The sequence below is a fragment of the Culex quinquefasciatus genome, chromosome 2 (genome assembly GCF_015732765.1).
Source record: "Culex quinquefasciatus strain JHB chromosome 2, VPISU_Cqui_1.0_pri_paternal, whole genome shotgun sequence".
Taxonomy (NCBI): domain Eukaryota; kingdom Metazoa; phylum Arthropoda; class Insecta; order Diptera; family Culicidae; genus Culex; species Culex quinquefasciatus.
This window is the reverse complement of record NC_051862.1, coordinates 124603735-124617059: the sequence shown is the minus strand read 5'-3', so window position 1 is coordinate 124617059 and position 13325 is coordinate 124603735. Positions and strand designations below refer to the sequence as shown.

The 13325-nt window shown below is 39.5% G+C and overlaps 1 protein-coding gene across 1 annotated transcript in view; it reads right to left on the bottom strand.

The window, feature by feature from the left end:
* Positions 1-10557, bottom strand: part of LOC6051459 (synaptotagmin-5) — a 69536-nt gene extending 58979 nt beyond the window's left edge. Inside the window, exon 1 of the mRNA XM_038252629.1 lies at positions 10011-10557. The gene's annotated coding sequence lies outside the window, so the exon portion shown is untranslated. The remainder of the gene's footprint in view (positions 1-10010) is intronic.
* Between the last annotated feature and the right edge of the window lie 2768 nt (positions 10558-13325).

Here is a 13325-nt window from a genome sequence, read left to right as displayed (position 1 = left end):
ATACTGTTTGATTTTTACATTCCTATGGTTAGTGATTAGATTTCGCTGAATTTCTCATGAAACCAACTTTCCACAAACTGCCAGCAAAAATGATCACCAGTAGTAGACAACCTTCTGATCCTGTTAACTTTTTCGCGCAAGAAAACTTTTCTCTTTTTCGCGCCATGTTTCGTCGACGCCGGGAAAAAGAGGCCAAAAGTGCTGCCATACTCGACTTATAACTCACCGTTAACGAGGATGACATGTCCTCGCGCGCGTTCGTTAGCCAGCAAAAAGCTCTCAGAAAAGTACAAAAATTTATGACTCGTCGAAGCTGGGAGAGAGAAAAAGCCAAGTCCACCCGACGATGCTGGGGACGACTTGCGGGAAAATTGGGTCTGAAAGAGAAGGTCGGACGGACTTTTTGCACGGCGATGAGGTATTTCTAGGAAGAGAGAGTAATAGAAGATGGAATTTATGCAGGACATTCAACTCTTTTGGAATGTTTGCGCAGAATGGGGATTAATGGAATGTGCTGCAATTATGCGAGTTTCATAAGTTTGGAAACTAACTGTTGAGCAATTCAACCTTAAAGCCAGAAATGGTTTTCTTTATAACCGTAACAGCCATTTTGCAAGTACTTTAAATAAAATATATTGAAAAAGAAGGATGCGCAACTCTTGGACCTTATAATTGATGGGATCGATTGTGATCAAATCGACAAAGCAAATAAACTTTATTAGATGTTCAGACTACCCTCTATACCCTCCACGAGCCAACAGAGCTGAACACAGTTTCCCAATCTGTCATCTATGCAGGGCTGCGGAGTCGGGTCATATTTCAAACGACTCCGACTCCGACTCCGACTCCGGCTTTCTGAGATTAGACGACTCCAACTCCGACTCCGGCTCCGGCTTTCAACAAATGGTTGGCTCCGACTCCGACTCCGACTCCGGCCTACCAACTCTAGCCGACTCCGACTCCGACTCCGACTCCAGCTTTCAAAAAATGGTTGGCTCCGACTCCGACTCCGACTCCACATATTTTTAAATGTTTCAAAAGTTAGTCAACTATTATTAGTTAATTATTTTTAAAACATTGATAAATAAGATTATTTAAATACTCTCTAAGCGTCATGTTTTTCTCAAGAAAAATAAGTTCGAATCACAAAACGAAAAAAAAGTTTCTAGGTTAAGGCATTTTGAGAAGAACAGTTTTGTAAATAAATTTGGATTTATTTGCTTCACCTCAAATTTACAAATAATTTATTCAAAGTTAATAAATGTAAATATTAAATTGTTATTTTTGAATGAATAATTAAAAGAAACCTGGCCTTAATGATCTATTGAACATTAAAATTCAATTTGCTCTTTATCAGGCTGACATTTAAAAGAAGCACAGTGACAGGCACCTTTTTTCAAATAACAATTTTAAACGAAACATTTTTTTTTTGTTTTTTTAAGACGTACATGGACATTACGCCATGGCTGAAGGTGATTATTATTGCAAATCAATGTATCTAAACAATTTCTTTGTGGAAAGGACGCTTAAGAGGTCCTTTTCAAATAATAGTGACAAGGAAAATATTTTACCCTGGAATTTTTTAATTTATTTTAATTTTAAAAATTATAATATGCATAAAAAAGGAAGCGCACGACACGCGAATCTTTACCTTAAACGAAGCCTTCATCAAAATATATGAAAAAACTTAAAATATAATAAAAAACAAATATCCACAAGTAAAATATTTTCTAGGTCACAAGTATTTCATTTTTTTAAGGTACATTGATTTGCAATGATAATCACCTTCCGTCAAATTGGCGTGGGACATACAGTATGAGAAAATTCTTACGGGTTGATAATGTTTTGATTTCGTTATTTTAATAATATTTGAAAAATAAATTAAAATCCTACATTTTCTTCTATACATTTTTTTATTAGTTCATTTTTGTACTGAAGTCTTGAGATTTAATCAACGATAATTTGCAACGATATCAAAATAGTTTACCTAAAATCAACATCAACATTTAATGATTATTTCAAAATTAGTTGCAACTTCTTTTGATATTTTTTGTTAGTTTCAATTATTTTAAATGCAACACTTTGATTTTCTTGTACTCATTTATAAACAAAATGCGCATGTTGAATTCCAAGTAAGAGATTGTTATTATCGTTGATTATTTGTGACAAAAGTTTAACTGTCAGTGACTCTTTTTCGATATCCAAAAACAGTAATTACTACTTTTAATCTTTTTATGTACCTCGTAATTTTTTTCATAAAAAATGATTTAACTTAAAACCTCCAAGACATTTGCTATAGGGGTAAAAGATGACTGTGTGTGTTCTTTTTTCAGAAAGAACTGGATGAAATTTGGTCATTGGAAGGGCACATAAATATAGGCAAAAGGAAGCAGTCAAGAATCAATTATATATGTCTGACTACATAACCAATATTTTTTATATATATTTTTTAATTATGATACTACATATTTGGGTAAGAGGTTATCATTTAGTGATTATAGTAAAATAACACAATTAGAGCTTTCCGATAACAATAAAAAGCTTCAAAAACATAATGGCATCTTATAAATCTCTTGAAAAAATGAAAAAATGGCGACGCATTGCATGCGGCGTAAAAAACAATCAAAAACATAAGAAGATTGGTAAATCAAGCTGTGGTATAGTGAATACTGAACAATAAAACATAACATATTTTTTGTTGAATTTAAGATATCTCCGACTCCGACTCCAGGTTATCAGAAATCTTCGGCTCCGACTCCGACTCCGACTCCAGCTCTTAAAATTTAGCCGACTCCGGCTCCGACTCCGACTCCAGCTGTTCGAGTTTTGACGACTCCGACTCCGACTCCGACTCCAGGTCCCCAAAAAGACCCGACTCCACCGACTCCGGCTCCGACTCCGACTCCGACTCCACAGCCCTGCATCTATGCTTGCGGCAGTGAAAGCGGAATTTATAGTGTAATTTATCTTCATGACGTTCTGGAAATCCGCGGAACATTGTACGATTGTGTACTTTTCGTCGGAATCATTGCTGCTGGAAGAGGAATTTTTGCTCATGCTAGTGGTTGGTTGAAATTTAACGGTCATTTGCAGATTTTTTTGCATTTTCTTGATTGAACATAAGTTTTCCAAAGTCAAGGAAAAATAAAGGTCATAAACCCTTTTAACCCCATTTTACCGCGAGCCTCGAGTTGAATTAATTCAATGTGGTAATATTTGATCTTTTACTTTGTTCTGGTTACCGTTGCATTGCGAGATATTGCAAAATATGGAGCGAATCTCCATTGTTTCAGAGAGGTTCAGGTGTAGTGTTTAGTAATGATCATTGATTTAATGCACTCACACAAACACTAACAAACCAAATCTACAAATTTCACGGAAATTTTGATGTATAAACATAAGAAGTTTGCATGTGTTTTTTATATATTTATAAACTTTAATAATTTTCACTTTTCTTTGTACAATACTTCTTTCTATGAATAATATAAATTTGAGGAATAATAGAGGGTTCTGTTTTTTTTACTATTCGCAGTTAGTTAGTGAGGCAGGAGTAAAAACTGGGCTTTTAGGTTTAGTGATTTTTACGTTCAAAAATTGTAACTAGGACCTTAATTTAATAACACCAAATTTCACGGAACTTGAAAAATGTAATTATCTTGAAAAACTCTTGTTATAATTGAAGAAAATACTATGAATAATTTTAAAATAATTTTCATGATACTGTACATTTGCTATGATTTTTTTCTTTTCTTTGCTCTTTTAGTCACGTAGGATTGGTCTTTACATGAAAGTACCAACGGAATAAAAGTAATGAGCAATTCTCCACTAAAAATGGAAATGGATTAGGATTTTGGCAGCTGTCCATACAGCAAATAAATCAAAAAGAAACAAGACAATTTGATTTTTTTTTTTTTTTTTTTTTGAGTCGCGTGGTGTTCGTGGGGGAGATCGGTTGAAGAATTGACGCGCGAGAAAGTGATAGAAGTTTCTGGAATTCATTGAAAAAAAGTGTCGCGTGGTGGCCTTGGGAGTTTGGCCCTCAGTCGCGTGGTGTTCGTGGGGGAGATCGGTTGAAGAATCGACGCGCGAGAAAGTGATAGAAGTTTCTGGAATTCATTGAAAAAAAGTGTCGCGTGGTGGCCTTGGGAGTTTGGCCCTCAGTCGCGTGGTGTTCGTGGGGGAGATCGGTTGAAGAATTGACGCGCGAGAATCCGCGAGAAAGTGATAGAAGTTTCTGGAATTCATTGAAAAAAAGTGTCGCGTGGTGGCCTTGGGAGTTTGGCCCTCAGTCGCGTGGTGTTCGTGGGGGAGATCGGTTGAAGAATTGACGCGCGAGAAAGTGATAGAAGTTTCTGGAATTCATTGAAAAAAAGTGTCGCGTGGTGGCCTTGGGAGTTTGGCCCTCAGTCGCGTGGTGTTCGTGGGGGAGATCGGTTGAAGAATCGACGCGCGAGAAAGTGATAGAAGTTTCTGGAATTCATTGAAAAAAAGTGTCGCGTGGTGGCCTTGGGAGTTTGGCCCTCAGTCGCGTGGTGTTCGTGGGGGAGATCGGTTGAAGAATTGACGCGCGAGAATCCGCGAGAAAGTGATAGAAGTTTCTGGAATTCATTGAAAAAAAGTGTCGCCTGGTGGCCTTGGGAGTTTGGCCCTCAGTCGCGTGGTGTTCGTGGGGGAGATCGGTTGAAGAATTGACGCGCGAGAATCCGCGAGAAAGTGTAAGAAGACTCTTGAATTTATTGATAGAAGGCTTCGCGTCGTCGGGTATATATTTTCTTTCTGTTGTTGAGCCGGTTGTTCGCGGTCCGGACTTGGTAAATTCGTGGTGAAGTTTGTTGCAAAGAAGTCATGCGCGAAGAATCTCATTAAATCGATTGAAACAGTTCGGTGTATCAGCACTATTTGAGGTTTACATGATAACGAATAATACGTTGCTAAAAATTTCATTTTGTTTTGAAAGCCCTTCCCTTAGCATCGTGGCTCGGATGGCACGACGACGGATCTATTTTTAATTGTACATTACCGAATAATGCGTTAATTCAAATTTCATTTCGTTTTGAAAGCCCATCCCAAAGCATCGTTGCTCGGATGGCACGCCGGCGGTAAGAAGTAAAAAAATACGCGAATGATAAGTCCTTCTCATAGCGCGTAGCTCAGAAAGCAAAGATTATGGTTCACAGTTCACATTCTGGTCATATCATCTACCAAGATGAATCCTGACCTTCCCTTTCCTTCCCCTACTAACACAACTCCCCCACTTCCCGTGATGCTTGAAGGAGATGCTGTGGATTCAACGGTCTCATGCGGTGTCAACAGGTATAGAGCGACAAACTCTGTGTCTGATGAGTCTGCAACTTCAACTATCGGACTAACATTCCTACCTTTGTTGAACTGCATCTCCTTGGGGGGGCGCCGGTATTGACTAAAAGCAGAGATCTTCAGGGGTTATACAGTGAGGATGATTAGCTCCCACTACTCATCTGTTGGTTCATTGTGTAACTTCAGCTGATCCGTCAATAACGGAGTAGCAGCTCATTGGCAGTCAACCATGCTCATGCTCATGCTCATGCTCATGCTCATGCTCATGCTCATGCTCATGCTCATGCTCATGCTCATGCTCATGCTCATGCAAAGAAACAAGACAATTTGAGTTTTTGAAAGTCTCATCCAAATATTTTCGATGTTGATAAATGAAACATTAGGCCGTCCCAAAAAAATGAAAAGTTGTCAAATCTTTGGTGCTCACCCCTAGAATGATCGATTAGGATGTCAGGATGTCAACAAAAAAATCTCAAAAATGGTTTACAACTCGCGCATTTTTCGAGTATATTTCAGAAATGCGCGTAACAATCATACTAAAGTCATTCAAATTTGGTCGCCTTGGGCTTCAAGTTATAGTTTAATGTCCCCTGAACAAATTTCTGTACATACATAGTCCATAAAAGCTTGTGTTTGGGCATGGCAGGGCGTTTTAGGGAGAAAAATTTGTATTTTTTTAGCCAAAAAATTTCAAAAATCACTTCCCAAAACGAGCCAATAAATTTTGCAGCCAAAACTAATGCATTCGGCTTATAGGAAATTTTACGGAGATCATTTTGCTTTTTTTTTTTTAACATTCATTTTATGTTCACGCAAAGCCGAGATATTTGCATTTTAGTGAACAAAAAGAGACGAATTTTCAAAATTCTTAGTATACAAGCGTTGTTAGCATAAAACATTGGCTATATGATTCCAAACGGGAAGGCATCTATTTTGGATATTTTTATTTTGCTCGCTCAAAAACGATATAAAAAACATGAGATCACAGCGTAACCATTCGGCCACGCACTGTTTTCTAAGAAGGGTAATTCTCTACCAACTCACACGAAATCGGGAAAAGTTGCCCCGAGAGGTCGGTCGGGTCGATTTGAGTTACAGTTAAACCTCGCATATGCAACTCATATGGGGGTTTCTTATGCGAAGCACGCATATGCGAGGTACAGGGCTTATGGGATTTTGGCTATATGGGAGACATGGCCTATATTTTTATAAAAAATCATCTGAACTATACAAATTTATAGTGTTTTGGAATCGTTATGAAGTCAGCTATATAGCTACACCATATTTACAAGGTTTACGATGTTCTAGGTCATCCGAAACTTCCTCAAGTTAAGGCCTATGTGAACACCGTCGTACAAGTATGAGGTAGGCGATTGTGATTGTGGTTTTTGACCTCAGATCATATTCAGATAGCCTCAGGGAGGTTCAGGGACTAGTCTACCGATATGTGGTGATGTTCTGGGTCTCCTGTAGAGTTATGGGAGTTACGGCCGATAGGTCTACCGCCGTAACAAGATAGAGGTCATTGGTTTTTGACCTCAGATCATATCCGGATAGCCTCAGGGAGGTTCAGGGACTAGTCTACCGATATGTGGTGTTGTTCTGGGTCTTCTTTAGAGTCCCGGGAGTTACGACCGATGGGTCTACCGCCGTAACAAGATAGAGAATGGAAGATTTTGACCTCATTCCATATCCGGATAGTCTCAGGGTGGTTCAGGGGCTAGTCTACCGATATGTGGTGATGTTCTGGGTCTTCTGTAAGATCCCGGGAGTTACGGCCGATGGGTCTACCGCCGTAACAAGATAGAGGTCGGTGGTTTTGACCTCGGATCATATCCGGAGAGCCTCAGGAAGATCCGGGGACTAGTCTACCGATGTGGTGATGTTCTGGGTATTCTGTAGAGTCCCGGGAGTTACGGCCGATGGGTCTACCGCCGTAACAAGATAGAGGTAGGAGGTTCTAAGTCATCTGTAGAGTTCTGTGATTTTTGACTTCACAACAAATCCAGATAGCCTCAGGGTAGTTCAGGGACTAGTTTTCCAGAATGTGGTGATGATCGGGGTCTTCTAAAGAATTCCGGGAGTTATGGCCCATTAGTTTACCGCCGTAACAAGACAAAGGTAGTTAGTTTTAAAACTCAGATCACATCCTGATACCTTCTAGGAATTTTGTAGACTCTCTGGAGCTACGGCCTTAATGTCCGTAACACCCGGAACTCTACAGATGATCTAGAACATCTTTAGATATACGTTTACTAGTCTCCGAACCTCTTTGAAGCTATCTGGATAGAATCTGAGGTCAAAAACCTCCGACCTCTATCTTGTTACGGTGGTAGACCCATCGGCCGCCACAGAAGACCCAGAACATCACCACATATCGATAGACTAGTCCCTGAACCTCCTTGAGGCTATCTGGATATGATCTGAGGTCAAAATCTTCCATTCTCTATCTTGTTACGGCGGTAGACCCATCGGCCGTAACTCCCAGGACTCTACAGAAGACCCAGAACATCACCACATATCGGTAGACTAGTCCCTGAACCTCCCTGAGGCTATCTGAATATGATCTGAGGTCAAAAACCAATGACCTCTAGACCTATTGGCCGTAACTCCCATAACTCTACAGGAGACCCAGAACATCACCACATATCGGTAGACTAGTCCCTGAACCTCCCTGAGGCTATCTGAATATGATCTGAGGTCAAAAACCACAGTCACAATCGCCTACCTCATACTTGTACGACGGTGATCACATAGGCCTTAACTTGAGGAAGTTTCGGATGACCTAGAACATCGTAAACCTTGTAAATTTGGTGTAGCTGTTTAGCTGACTTCATAAGGATTCCAAAACACTATAAATTTGTATAGTTCAGATGATTTTTTATAAAAATATAGGCCATGTCTCCCATATAGCGAAAATCCCATAAGCCCTGTACCTCGCATATGCAACTCTTGCGACAAAACCGAATCAGGTGGAATGATTCGTATATGCAAAGTTGCATATGCGAGGCGCTCTTATGCCAGGTTTGACTGTATACTTTGTCCTAACTTTTTGAATCTACATTAACACAGAAGGTTAGTTTTTTGTTACCTGAAAGGGTTCTTTTACGGTTTTTTTTTTAAGTTACGTCAGTTAGTTGCGTCTTTCAATTATAAAAGTTTTGGTACCCAAACATGTATAGGTCTTCGCTGAAATTTTAAAGTTATCGTAGTTTTAGTAAAAAAAGTAGATTTTTTTTGCCGATTTCGTCATTTTCCTGTTTTTGCGCGCGGCGTGTCAAAAAACACGGATTTTATTTTCAAAAAATCATATCTCGGAATCCTGTTAATTAACTCCTACCATTTTTCAGAATGTTACGTAAAAATGTCCGGGGAATTCGATAAAAATATTTCCAGACATAGGCTCTTTGGTCCAGACACCGTCAAAACGGCATTTTATAGTTTCATTCGTCCTTTTCATATGTTAGGCTATATTTTTGAAACTTCCATTTTTCTCTGAAAGGCCAACTTGTCACCTTTCATTTGCGTAGAAGACAATTGAAATCGGTTGAAATGGCGAGGAGTTATGATTTTTCGAAAAAGTGGTCTTTGCGAAAATCGACGAAAATGGTCATTTTTCAGACCACCCTAATACGGCGTAGGTCACCCTAATGGCCAAATAAAAAAATACGGGTCTAATTATTTCGTCCAGGAAACCCCCAGAAAAAAAAATGAGCCCGATCCGAGCACTTTTGTTTTTTTTCATGCTGTTTTCGTGGGGAATTGCTGTATATACCATTTTTTGTAATCGTCTGTTCTACAGCTTTGTACAACATTACTACACTCTAAAAAATAACCCTACAAAGTTAGAAAAAACACGAAATTTTAAAACGAAAAATGTTGTTCTAGATGTGAGTTGGTAGAGAATTACTTAAATGGTAAACTGACGAGACTGACATCAAAGAAGCTGTATTTCCTAAGCTCAATCAATTTATGAACATTTCCAGACATCTTCCGTTCGAATTGAATAATCTCGCTGCCATTTAATGAGAAAACTTTTCCTCTGCCATGACAACCGCACAGCTTTTGTGCGCCAGAAATGGCTCCTAGAGCAAACGATTTTGATGAGAATGAATGGGAGCAAAACTTTCGTCTTAACCCGCAACAGGTCTCCACAGACGGTTGGTTTTCCGTTGGTCCCTTGGAGTTTGTGTATTTGTGTTTGGGGTTATTGAGCAAGTTTTGCGGTTCATCGACTACCGAAGTCTTTCAGGTTAAGTTGAGCTGAAGTTGTTTGCTTTTAGGTTTCAAACGGAATTCTTTGGGATTTCCATGAATTTTTATATTTTTGTTTATTTACTTACTGAGTTGGAAAACTTTCCCGAAAATAAGAACAACCGTCATCCATCATCGTCCCATTTTCCCCGAAACTCGGTGTGTTGTTTTATGAACTTTGCCAAACATATCGACTCTGATTTCGCCATCATGATACAAGGTTCCTTCCCCCCTCTGGTAAGGTAGTCGGCCTTATCTGTTTACCCAATCGATTCCCCTCGTTAGCATTTCGCACCGTCGTCCTCCGGAAAAAAGGTAAGCATTAATTAGCGTAATTGGGTGCCAGTTTGTATTCCGATTTTTTTTCCGGCAATGTAACCCAAATTCGGTGTTTTTTGTGCGTGTGTTGAAAAAACAAAAATGAAAAAGCGTCTGCTTACCGTCATGAAATGGGTCCAAAAGATCGTTAAATTTCCGGCGCACAATTTCCGTACAATTTAGCACGTCATTCTCGGTAATTGCTTTGACACATTTTTTCTTTCGGGGTCGCTCACAATCAGCCCTAATTAAACCACACAATATCCTTGTATTCCGGAATGTCCGTTGCAGCCGAAGTGATGCCGTTAAACTTTACGACCCGAGCATCAAGTTAATAGTTACCACTACAACAATTTTTGGCGAGGATTATAGCACGATATCTTTTGACACTCGCACAATTAGTGTGTGACCGAGCACACATACAGCGCCTGCAGAACACATACACGACCCCCAACGTAGACTGACCCCCCACCTAACGGTTACTTAAAAATCCTCGTCGACCAGCAACAAGGAAAAATCGATATTCCCTCCTATCTTACTGTGAGTGTGCGCTACTACACGTGTAACCTTCCACGTGGAACACCACCAGCAACAATAACAGTAACAACAGTTGCAAAATAACCGGAAGTCACGACTCCCAGCACTGAAACCGCGTCCGTCACGGACAAAGTCTCAACCGAAACTGAACTCAGGGCGAGAACTCATCTGCAGCAAGGTTGCTGCACTCACAAAATGAACACTCCCGAGTGAACTCCAGCTTGGGACACTCAGCTTTTCCAACCCCCCTTCCCAAATGAAAGCTCCCAAGTGTTACTTTGTGCCTTTTTGGTCTCGCTTCAAAACGGTCGTGAATTCGTGAGAAAATGGCAACAATGTGTGTGTGCAACAACAGGTGAAAAGAGGGAATTTATCGTCTCGAAAGAGGAATTTTCATCTGGAAAAAGGCATTTTTGGTGGGACTTTTCCGGGTGGCAGTTGGCTGGATTCTGGGAAGAAAGGGGGGTAGTAACTGGAAACTGTTGTTTTTGGCCATGTAATCCGTTGATGGAGTTACACAGAGGATTACAGTGGAGAGGATGAAAGTCATACTTGCTGCTACGGAACTGCTGGTGAGTGAAAATTGACGATGAGGAGCTTTAATGACTCATTAGAAGATTAAAATGATGGCAAAGCAGACTAGGGTGATTTGTTATTCTCAGAAGATTCAAGTTCATTGTATAGAACATTGATCCGACCTTGCTTTGATGTCGTCCTCTTTCACAGTGAAAACAAGTTTATAAAGAAATCATCGACAAATGTCGTAGCATTATAGAAGGAAAGAGTACCAAATCTTATGGCCTAGTTTGACAGCTACATTGTCCTAAGTTTTCTGTGGGAGAGAAAAGGAGGCGAATACTTTATGAAAATCATACCTGTCAAAATTCCTAGCCTCAAAATTTTGTCGCGAGTTGCTTTTCTCTTCTATTGACATGCTCAACTTTACTGAGCTGACTTAATTTTTAGCTTTTTAAAAAAATCTGAATAAACCGAACATTAAATAAAACGCCCTTTTGAAATGTAAGCGTAGATTTTTTTGAAAATATTGTTTTCGTAAAGATCGGAAAATGTCCCGAATGTTTCATATTTTAACATTGAAAATCAGACCTTAGATGCTGAGATATCGATATTAGAAAATGGAGGGTTGTTTGGTTGGGACTTAAAAAACTTCAATTTCCTGTTTATTTTTGTTTAAGCCGCTGTATCTTAGCAACCAGAGGTCCAATCTTCAAAGTCTCTTAGACAATTTCATAGTAAATTTTAGGAACTTTAAACAAAAATATTTTCAGAAGTCATTATTTCTAAAATTCAAAAAACTGCAAATATGAAATCAAACTTTCGGTGGCTATATATTGAAAACGGGGTCCTTTATCAAAAAATCTGTGAAGTTCTTTTCGATTGCAAATTCAATTTTACATAACAAAATTGGTCAAAAAAATGTTATGCATCAAATTTCGATTTTTCCAAAAATCACAGTTTTTTTTTTCAAAAAATCATAACGTGGCGGTAGAATTTTACCATACTTTTCTAATGATCAAAAGTTGCGGGTCCCCTAATACATTCACTAAATTCCCGAAGTACGCTCCCCCATTTGCGCGTAAAATGGGGTTTTCTTTTTTAATGTACTTTATTTACATAGAAATGAAACATTTTTATAAGGGGTCATCCACAAAACACGGATAAGGGGGCCATCCACAAATCTGGGTATCCAAGAACTCCCGGAAGTCATGGCCTAGATATCTACCTGATCATCGGGGGTCTATATTGGTATATTAACCATCGGTATAACTTGAGGTAACTTCAGTGAACCACTATGTATATTCTGGGGCACGTTGGATTGTGTTGGGTCCTCCAGGAACTCCAGGGAGTTATGACCTGATGATCTACCTGATCAACGGGAGTCTGTATGGGTGTATTAACCATCGGTATAGCTTCCGGTAACTTCAGTGAACCACGATGGATACTCTGAGGTACGTTGGACTATTATAGGTCGTCCAGGTACTCCTGGAAGTCATGACCTGGATATCTACCAGATCAACGGAGGAGTATATGGATGAATCAACCATCGGTATAGCTTCAGGTCACTTCAGTGGAACTTCCTTAAGTCATGGCCTGGTTGAAGTAGACACCCAGGCCATGACTTCCTGAATTTCTGGAAAACCCTAAACATTCCAACAAGCTGCCGAATATACACCGTAGTCCACTAAAGTTATCGTAAGCTATATCGATGGTAATACACCCATGTAGACCCCCGTTGATCAGGTAGATCATCAGGTCATCACTTACAGGAGTTTATGGATGATCTTTAACAATCCAACGAACTCCCGAGAATCCATCGTGGTTCACTGAAGTTACCGGAAGCTATACCGGTTGTTAATACACCCATATAGACCCCCGTTCACTAGGTAGATCATCAGGTTATAACTCCTGGGAGTTTCTGAAGGACCCAAAACAATCCAACGTACCCCAGAATATCCATCGTGGTTCACTGAAGTTGCCGGAAGCTATACCGATGGTTAATACACCCATATAGACCCCCGTTGATCAGGTAGATCATCAGGTCATAACTTCCGGGAGTTTCTAGGGGACCCATAACACAGTTCAACAAAAAATCAAATGTTTCTTGTCTCTGAGACGAGAATATGTGTTCCTAGTAGATTTTTGCCTGCTGAATCCGAATCCGGGTCTAGAATTGCTCCAAATGGTCCCAATTTTGAGATACACCCGTTTGAAATGTTAGTTTAGGTCAAAATTAGCTACTTTGTCGACTATTTTACAAAAGAACTATTGAATAAACAAATAAACCAATACATGTATCTTAAAGTTCACGTTCTCCCCTTTCTGAAACACCCCTGGTTTTTAAAATTTGATTGCTTCTATGCATATTTATAGCCATTCAG